Genomic DNA, 12,304 nt, shown 5'->3' with positions numbered 1-12,304 from the left:
CCCACCCACTTACTCACCCACTCACCCACTCACCCACCCACCCACCCACCCACCCACCCACTCACTCACTCACTCAATCAATCACTCACCCACCCACCCACCCACCCACCCACTCACTCACTCACCCACCCACCCACCCACCCACCCACCCACCCACCACTCACTCACTCACCCACCCACCCACTCACTCACCCACCCACTCACTCACCCACCCACTCACTCACCCACCCACTCACTCACCCACCCACTCACTCACCCACCCACCCACCCACCCACCCACTCACTCACTCACTCACCCACTCACTCATCCACCCACCCACCCACCCACCCACCCACTCACCCACCCACCCACTCACCCACCCACCCACCCACCCACCCACTCACTCACCCACCCACTCACCCACCTCTCTCACCCACTCACTCACTCACTCACCCACTCACTCACTCAATCACTCACCCACTCACTCACTCACTCAATCAATCACTCACTCACCCACTCACCCACCCACCCACCCACCCACTCACTCACCCACCCACCCACTCACCCACCCACCCACCCACCCACCCACTCACTCACCCACTCACTCACCCACTCACTCACTCACCCACTCACCCACTCACTCACCCACTCACTCAGCCACTCATTAAGCCACCCGACCCACCCACCCACTAACCCACCCACTCACTCACCCACCCACCCACCCCACTCACCCACCACCTCCACTCACCCAACCACCCACCCACTCACCCACCCACACACTCACCCACCCACCCACACACCCACCCTCCCACCCACCACCTACCCACCCACTTACTCACTCACCCACTCACCCACTCACTCACCCACTCACTCACTCACTCACCCACTCACTCACTCACCCACCCACCCACCCACTCACCCACCCACCCACCCACCCACTCACTCACTCACCCACCCACCCACCCACCCACCCACTCACTCACTCACCCACCCACCCACTCACTCACCCACTCAATCACCCACCCACTCACTCACCCACCCACTCACTCACCCACCCACTCACTCACCCACCCACCCACCCACCCACCCACTCACTCACTCACTCACCCACTCACTCATCCACCCACCCACCCACCCACCCACTCACCCACCCACCCACTCACCCACCCACTCACCCACCCACCCACCCACCCACTCACTCACCCACCCACTCACCCACTCTCTCACCCACTCACTCACTCACTCACTCACCCACTCACTCACTCACTCAATCACTCACCCACTCACTCACTCACTCAATCAATCACTCACTCACCCACTCACCCACCCACCCACCCACTCACTCACCCACCCACCCACTCACCCACCCACCCACCCACCCACTCACTCACCCACTCACTCACCCACTCACTCACTCACCCACTCACCCACTCACTCACTCAGCCACTCATTAAGCCACCGACCCACCCACCCACTAACCCACCCACTCACTCACCCACCCACCCACCCACTCACCCACCTACTCACCCAACCACCCACCCACTCACCCACCCACACACTCACCCACCCACCCACACACCCACCCTCCCACCCACCAACCTACCCACCCACTTACTCACTCACCCACTCACCCACTCACTCACCCACTCACTCACTCACTCACCCACTCACTCACTCACTCACCCACTCACTCACTCACTCACCACCCACCCACCCACCCCACTCACCCACCCACCCACCCACCCACTCACCCACCCACCCACCCACCCACTCACCCACTCACCCACCCACCCACACACTCACTCACTCACCCACTCACTCACTCAATCAATCACCCACCCACTCACTAACTCACCCACCCACCCACTCACTCACCCACCCACTCACTCACCCACTCACTCACCCATCCACTCACTCACCCACCCACCCACTCACTCACTCACTCACCCACCCACCCACTCACTCACTCACTCACTCACTCACTCACTCACCCACCCACACACTCACCCACGCACCCACACACCCACCCTCCCACCTACCCACCCACACACTCACCCACCCACCCACACACCCACCCTCCCACCCACCAACCTACCCACCCACTTACTCACCCACTCACTCACCCACTCACCCACTCACCCACTCACTCACCCACTCACTCACTCACATCACCCACTCACTCACTCACACTCACCCACCCACCCACTCACCCACCCACCCACCCACTCACCCACCCACCCACCCACTCACCCACTCACCCACCCACCCACCACACACACTCACTCACTCACCCACTCACTCACTCAATCAATCACCCACCCACTCACTTAACTCACCCACCCACCCACCCACTCACTCACCCACCCACTCACTCACCCACTCACTCACCCATCCACTCACTCACCCACCCACCCACTTCACTCACTCACTCTCACCCACCCACCCACTCACTCACTCACTCACTCACTCACTCACCCACCCACACACTCACCCACGCACCCACACACCCACCCTCACCACCTACTCACTCACCCACTCACCCACTCACCCACTCACTCACCCACTCACCCACCCACTCACCCCACCCACTCACTCACCCACCCACTCACCCACCCACTCACTCACCCACTCACTCACACCCACCACTCACTCACCCACCCACCATCCCACCCACCAACCCACCCACTCACTCACTCACTCACCCACTCACCCACTCACCCACTCACTCACACACCCACACACACCCACCCACCCACCCACCCACTCACTCACTCACTCACCCACTCACTCACTCACCCACCCACCCACCCACCCACCCACTCACCCACCCACCCACCCACCCACTCACTCACCCACCCACCCACCCACTCACCCACTCACCCACCCACCCACCCACCCACCCACTCACCCACCCACTCACTCACCCACCCACCCACCCACTCACCCACTCACCCACCCACCCACACACTCACCCACTCACTCACTCACTCAATCACTCACCCACCCACCCACTCACTCACTCACTCACCCACCCACCCACCCACCCACTCACTCACTCACCCACTCACCCACTCACTCACTCACTCACTCACCCACCCACTCACCCACCCACTCACTCACTCACCCACCCACCCACCCACCCACCCACTCACTCACTCACTCACCCACCCACTCACTCACTCACCCACTCACTCACTCACCCACCCACTCACCCACCCACCCACCCACCCACTCACTCACTCATCCACCCACCCACCCACCCACTCACCCACCCACCCACTCACTCATCCACCCACCCACCCACTCACCCACCCACCCACTCACTCACCCACTCACTCACCCACTCACTCACTCACCCACTCACCCACTCACTCACCCACTCACTCACCAACCCACTCACTCACCCCTCACTCAGCCACTCACTCACCCACCCACCCACACACTCACCCACTCACTCACTCACTCACTCAATCACTCACCCACCCACCCACTCACTCACTCACTCACTCACCCACCCACCCACCCACCCACCCACCCACTCACTCACTCACCCACTCACCCACTCACTCACTCACTCACCCACCCACTCACCCACCCACTCACTCACTCACCCACCCACCCACCCACCCACCCACCCACTCACTCACTCACCCCACCCACTCACTCACTCACCCACTCACTCACTCACCCACCCACTCACCCACCCACCCACCCACTCACCCACCCACTCACCCACCCACCCACTCACTCATCCACCCACCCACCCACTCACCCACCCACCCACTCACTCACCCACTCACTCACCCACTCACTCACTCACCCACTCACCCACTCACTCACCCACTCACTCACTCACTCAATCAATCACTCACCCACTCACCCACCCACCCACTCACTCACTCACTCACTCACCCACCCACTCACTCACTCACTCACTCACCCACTCACTCACCCACCCACCCACTCACTCACTCATCCACCCACCCACCCACCCACTCACCCACCCACCCACTCACTCACCCACTCACTCACCCACTCACTCACTCACCCACTCACCCACTCACTCACCCACTCACTCACCAACCCACTCACTCACCCACTCACTCAGCCACTCACTCAGCCACTCACTCACTCACTCACCCACTCAATCAATCACTCACCCACTCACCCACCCACTCACTCACCCACCCACCCACTAACTCACTCACCCACCCACCCACTCACCCACTCACTCACCCACTCACTCACTCACCCACTCACTCACCCACTCACCCACCCACTCACACACCCAATCACTCACTCACTCACCTACCCACCCACCCACCCACTCACCCACCCACTCACTCACCCACCCACCCACCCACTCACCCACCCACCCACCCACTCACCCACCCACTCACCCACCCACCCACCCACCCACTCACTCACTCACCCAGTCACTCACCCACCCACTCACCCACTCAATCAATCGCTCAATCAATCAATCACTCACCCACTCACTCACTCACCCACCCACTCACTCACTCACTCACCCACCCACTCACTCTCCCACCCACTCACTCACTCACTCACTCACCCACCCACCCACCCACTTATTCACCCACCCACCCACCCACCCACCCACTCACCCACCCACTCACCCACCCACCCACCCACTCACCCACCCACTCACCCACCCACCCACCCAATCACCCACCCATCCACCCACCCACCCACCCACCCACTCACTCACTCACCCACCCAACCACTCACCCACTCACCCACCCACTCACTCACCCACTCACCCACCCACCCACTCACCCACTCACCCACCCACTCACCCACCCACTCACCCACCCACTCAATCACCCACTCAATCACTCACCCACTCACTCACCCACTCACTCACCCACTCACTCACCCACTCTCTCACCCACCCACTCACTCACCCACTCACTCAGCCACTCATTCAGCCACTGACCCACCCACCCACTAACCCACCCACTCACTCACCCACCCACCCACCCACCCACCCACTCACTCACCCACCCACCCACCCACTCACCCACCCACACACTCACCCACCCACACACCCACCCTCCCACCCACCAACCCACCCACCCACTCACTCACCCACCCACTCACCCACCCATTCACTCACTCACCCACACACTCACCCACTCACTCACTCACTCACTCACCCACTCACCCACTCACCCACTCACTCACTCACTCACTCACTCACTCACCCACTCACCCACTCACCCACTCACCCACTCACACTCACTCACTCACTCACTCACTCACCCACTCACTCACTCACTCATTCACTCACTCACTCACCCACCCACCCACTCACCCACCCACCCACCCACCCACCCACTCACCCACCCACCCACCCACTCACTCACCCACCCACCCACCCACTCACCCACCCACCCACCCACCCACTCACCCACCCACCCACCCACTCACTCAATCAATCACTCACTCACCCACCCACCCACTCACTCACTCACCCACCCACCCACCCACCCACCCACTCACTCACTCCACCCACCCACTCACTCACCCACTCAATCACCCACCCACTCACTCACCCACCCACTCACCCACCCACTCACTCACTCACTCACCCACCCACCCACTCACTCACTCACCCACTCACTCACTCACCCACCCACCCACCCACTCACTCACTCATCCACCCACCCACCCACCCACTCACCCACCCACCCACTCACCCACTCACTCACTCAATCACTCACCCACTCACTCACTCACTCACTCAATCAATCACTCACCCACTCACCCACTCACCCACCCACTCACTCACTCACCCACTCACTCACCCACCCACTCACTCACTCACTCACTCACTCACTCACCCACTCACTCACTCACCCACTCACTCACTCACTCACCCACCCACCCACCCACCCACTTATTCACCCACCCACCCACCCACCCACTCACCCACCCACTCACCCACCCACCCACCCACTCACCCACCCACTCACCCACCCACCCACCCAATCACCCACCCATCCACCCACCCACCCACCCACCCACTCACTCACTCACCCACCCAACCACTCACCCACTCACCCACCCACTCACTCACCCACTCACCCACCCACCCACTCACCCACTCACCCACCCACTCACCCACCCACTCACCCACCCACTCACCCACCCACTCAATCACCCACTCAATCACTCACCCACTCACTCACCCACTCACTCACCCACTCACTCACCCACTCACCCACACACTCTCTCACCCACCCACTCAGCCACTCATTCAGCCACTGACCCACCCACCCACTAACCCACCCACTCACTCACCCACCCACCCACCCACTCACCCACCCACCCACCTACTCACCCACCCACCCACCCACTCACTCACCCACCCACTCACCCACCCACACACTCACCCACCCACCCACACACCCACCCTCCCACCCACCAACCCACCCACCCACTCACTCAGCCACTCATTCAGCCACCGACCCACCCACCCACTAACCCACCCACTCACTCACCCACCCACCCACCCACTCACCCACCCACCCACTCACCCACCCACCCACTCACCCACCCACCCACCCACTCACCCACCCATTCACTCACTCACCCACTCACCCACCCACTCACTCACTCACTCACCCACCCACACACTCACCCACTCACTCACTCACTCACCCACTCACCCACTCACTCACCCACTCACCCACTCACTCACTCACTCACTCACTCACCCACCCACCCACCCACTCACCCACCCACCCACCCACCCACTCACCCACCCACTCACTCACTCACTCACCCACCCACCCACCCACTCACCCACTCACTCACCCACCCACCCACCCACTCACTCACTCACCCACTCACTCACCCACTCACTCACTCACCCACTTACCCACTCACTCACCCACTCACTCACCCACCCACCCACTCACCCACCACCCACTCACCCACCCACCCACCCACTCACTCACTCACTCACCCACTCACTCACTCACCCACTCACTCACCCACCCACCCACCCACCCACTCACTCACTCACTCATCCACCCACCCACCCACCCACTCACCCACCCACCCACTCACCCACCCACCCACTCACTCACCCACCCACTCACTCACCCACTCACTCACTCAATCACTCACCCACTCACTCACTCACTCACTCAATCAATCACTCACCCACTCACCCACCCACCCACCCACCCACTCACTCACTCACTCACCCACCCACTCACTCACTCACTCACCCACTCACTCACCCACCCACTCACTCACCCACCCACCCACCCACTCACCCACCCACCCACCCACCCACCCACTAACTCACCCACCCACTCACCCACTCTCTCACCCACTCACTCACTCACTCACTCACTCACTCACTCAATCACTCACCCACTCACTCACTCACTCAATCAATCACTCACCCACTCACCCACCCACCCACTCACTCACTCACTCACTCACTCACTCACTCACCCACCCACTCACTCACTCACTCACCCACTCACTCACCCACCCACCCACCCACCCACTCACCCACCCACCCACCCACTCACCCACCCACCCACCCACTCACTCACCCACCCACCCACTCACCCACCCACTCACCCACTCACCCACTCACTCACCCACCCACCCACCCACTCACTCACTCACCCACTCACTCACCCACTCACTCACTCACCCACTTACCCACTCACTCACCCACTCACTCACCAACCCACTCACTCACCCACTCACTCAACCACTCACTCACCCACTCACTCACTCAATCAATCACTCACCCACTCACCCACCCACTCACTCACCCACCCACCCACCCACTAACTCACCCACCCACACACCCACTAACTCACTCACCCACACACCCACTCACCCACTCACTCACCCACTCACTCACTCACTCACCCACTCACCCACTCACTCACCCACTCACACACCCAATCACTCACTCACTCACCCACCCACTCACTCACCCACCCACCCACTAACTCACTCACCCACACACCCACTCACCCACTCACTCACTCACCCACTCACCCACTCACTCACCCACTCACTCACCCACTCACTCACTCACTCAATCAATCACTCACCCACTCACCCACCCACTCACTCACTCACCCACCCACCCACTAACTCACTCACCCACCCACCCACTAACTCACTCACCCACCCACTCACTCACCCACCCACCCACCCACTCACCCACCCACCCACTCACCCACCCACCCACCCACTCACCCACCCACCCACCCACCCACTCACCCACCCACCCACCCACTCACTCACTCACCCACTCACTCACTCACCCACTCACCCACCCACCCACTTATTCACCCACCCACCCACTCACCCACCCACCCACCCACCCACTCACCCACCCACTCACTCACCCACCCACCCATCCACCCACTCACTCACTCACCCACCCAACCACTCACCCACTCACCCACCCACTCACTCACCCACTCACCCACCCACCCACTCACCCACTCACCCACTCATCCACGCACTCACCCACCCACTCACCCACCCACTCAATCACTCACCCACTCACTCACCCACTCACTCACCCACTCACTCTCTCACCCACTCACTCACTCAATCAATCACTCACCCACTAACTCACTCACCCACCCACTCACCCACCCACCCACTCACTCACTCACCCACCCACCCACTCACTCACCCACCCACTGACTCACTCACCCACCCACTCACTCACTCACTCACCCACCCACCCACTCACCCACCCACTCACCCACTCACCCACCCACTCACTCACGCATTCACCCACCTACTCACCCACCCACTCATTCACTCACTCACCCAATCAATCAATCACTCAATCAATCACTCTGTGTGTCTCCGTGTCTGTGTTTTGGCTATCTCTCAAATTTAGTTCTACCTGATGACGGTTGCTTGTGTTGCAATCGCAATGTCGTACTCTATTATTTAATTTATTTTCTTTCTACGTGACTTTACAGAAAGAAGAAGAGTAATTCCTGCAGTCACCAAAGCTTCAAATCAAGTTATAACCACAAACACCACAACCGCACATATAACCACAACCTACTCAACCACAATTATAACCACAACCAAAAACACCAAAGGCACCACAACCAGAGCAACCACAATTACAACCAACACTACAACCACCTATACAACCAAAACTAAAGCCAAGATTATAACCGCAACCAGAACAACAACCACCATAACTAAACAACGAAAACATTGATGCAGATACTACACAACCACTGCATAAAGGGTCTTTATCCCTCTGTGGGTGGGTGAGTGGGTGAATGACTGAGTGTGAAATGGACTCGAACCTGCACCTCTGCATTGCAAGTGCAGTGAGCTGACGCCCCCCGCGTGTGGAGGGGTAAAGTTGTGGGTACACCCACCCCGCTCCAACGGGTCTGGACCAGCGTGGAAGAGTAGACCAAATACCCCACATCGCGGCCTCTAGTGGAGGCCATTTCTGCCACGACAACAAATCCGTCCCTCCAGATACAAAAAAACTAAATTTAACTCATCCCATCAGCCACAATCTGGCAGTGCCTCTCATCATCAGCAGGACCGCGCTCTGCTTGGAGCAGCGCCGTGAACTCAGCAGGCGCCCAGAACGTAACGGCTGTGAGCCAGGCGCCTCCTCTGCCTCCCCTCTCCACCACCGCCACTGCTGATGTGTCCACACCATGCAAGGTTCTCACCTTCTTCGGGCTGAGTCGATGTAGAGGAGGACCAGCCAGCTAGCCGCCGCTTCAGCAGCTCGCGAGCCACCAATGGTGGCCGCGAGCGGGAATCCAAATCAGCCGCTCGCCACCCACAATGCACAGCGCTGCCTCCACTCGCCCCGGCCTCAGCGGGGGGAGGGGCGGGGAAGAGGGGGCGGGCCGAGGGGGGTGAAGAGGTGGGGCCAGGGGGTGGGCATGGGGGGAAGGCTCGGGTGAGGGGCTCAGGGCTCTACGTCTCGGTGGGCGTGGTCACCTGATACTGCCCCCTCGTCTCGAGTCACGCGCTTCCCCCTGGCAGTTTGTCCGTTAGAGGCGGGGAGAAACTCTGGCGAAGGTGAGGAGTGGATCCTAGCTGTGGGTGGGTGGTGCGGTGGTGTGAGTCTGTGTGTGGTGTGAGTCTGTGTTTGTGTGAGTCCGTGTATGTTTGTATCCGTGTGTGAGTCTGTGTGTGTGTGGAGTGGTTAACGCGCTGTCAACACCAGTGACGATTATATGAACCGGTCCTGGGCCTCCCCTAGGTCGACTCAGCCTCAAATGAGTACCTGGTGTGGTGTGTAAATATCGCCACTCGGAGACAAAGGCGTGGTGTTGGCCACCCACGCCCTCGTGTGCTTTTCCGGCCTTCATAGGTGATGCTGGCTAACAGCACTTGCCCCAACAGTTTATTTCAGCTATAAGGGGGATATTTATATTTGTTGTTCGTGGTGGTGTTGTTGGTGGTGTTGATGGTGGTGGTGTTGATGGTGGTGTTGTTGGTGTTGATGGTGGTGATGGTGGTGCTATTGGTGTTGTTGGTGGTGGTGCTGTTGGTGTTGTTGGTGGTGCTGGTGACGGTGTTGATGATGGTGATATTCTTGTTGGTGGTGGTACTGGTGTTGTTGGTGGTGATGTTGATGGTGTTAGTGGTGTTGGTGGTGGTGTCGGTGGTGGTTCCAACGAGCCATCCTGGGTTTAACCTAGCTGGATTGTGTGAGGAGCTCACAAATCCTTGAAGGATCTGGACACATTCCCACCAGTAAGCTCCTCCAGCAGGCAAGGCTGCGTTTGCTGGGTCTTGTAGCCCGCATACCCAAGCAGTTTCTTTTTGGCTGCATAAAGGGGGCTAAACGGCCACGACATGGGCTGTCGAAAATATGGACTGATACTGTATGGGAGGATGTTGAGTTGAGTAGACTTGTGAAAGACTGGTACCAGCGGTGTAAATAGCATCCTTCACGAGGAAGCTCGTGAAGGAGGCTACTGGACAGTTGGAGGCAGACTGCCTCCTACAACAACTGAGGGCAGAGGAGTGACCCTCACAACGAGTGGCGGATAAAATTCGGTAAGTTGGCAGAGTTGGGCATACAGCTGGTGTATCTACCAATCATCTCAGCCAACCTTTGGAACCTGGGTCTGTCCCGTGACGTCTTGTCAGCGAGCCTTCGACACTTCGTGTGGCCTGAAAGTGCACCTGGCCTGGCAAAGGCGCCGTGGTGACATCATCGCTACTAAGTGGCGAATTTCGGTTGTTGTTTTTGTGTTTCGTGTTGTGAGTGATTGGTGATGATGTGAGTCTGTGTTGATGATGTGGGTTCATGGTGTGAGTCCGCATTGTGACTTGACTCGTGTTGAGATGTGGGTGCCGTCACACCCCCTCGACTCTATGTGATCCTCGGCTTCGTCTCCTGCTTCGCACGCAGAGACCTGGACTGCTCGAGAGACGCTGTTAGTTCTGTGCACCCTGCTCTGCAATTGGCCACCATGGAGGTACATGTGGCTCTTCGACTCGTGTGGTGAAGTATTAATGGACGTGTGCTCTCCACTCCGCGTGTGGCTACCTGTCACCTATCCATACACCTAAGTGTGCATCTGCTTGGCTGCCTGAGTGTGTGTGCATCTATCAGAGTATCTCCCCAAGATCCTCTCTATGTACCTGCCTTTCTACGTTTTAATAATCTACTGTACTTTTATCTATCTACTACTGGATGAAGGCCTCCTTCCTTGAGACCCTGCTACCCCTCACGATCATGCGATGGAATAATCCACCAAGCACCGATTTTGTCGCTCCATCTTTCTAGCAGCCGTCCTCTCAGACGTGTTCCGATACTTGGCTGCACCTCCGTTATTGTTCTAGACCATCAACCATCGTTGTTCCTCGTGGCCGTGGCATGTCCTGGCCCAGCCCTACTTCTCTTAACAGTTTGAAGGATGTCATTAACCTGCGTGTGTCCTTTAAATACACACGTGTCTCATTGTCAATCCAAGTGTGACATCTGACATTGGCCAAATATCCGAACGCTGAGAACTGACATCTCAGCAGGACCCTCCTGAATGTGGAGCCCAGGATCTCAGAGATCCTGGCTCAGTGCTCGCCGCTTGCACTATCCCCCACATCTTGCTAAAGCCTATGTGGTGGACCTTTGTCTTTGTGTGTGTGTAGATGAGTCAATCTGGAGAGGCGAGGAATAAGGGCGAATTTTGTACCACGTGGAGGGCGCTGGGTTCAGAGGGCACCGCCTCCATCTGCATCAAATCACCGCAAGGTAAGAACAGGAATGAGGGATGTCACAGAGGGCCATGGTGAATG

Source organism: Lampetra planeri, chromosome 69 (assembly GCF_965212315.1).
Source record: "Lampetra planeri chromosome 69, kcLamPlan1.2.h2, whole genome shotgun sequence".
In the NCBI taxonomy this organism is placed as follows: Eukaryota; Metazoa; Chordata; class Hyperoartia; order Petromyzontiformes; family Petromyzontidae; genus Lampetra; species Lampetra planeri.
The sequence above is the reverse complement of the archived record's forward strand: the minus strand, read 5'-3'. Positions refer to the sequence as shown.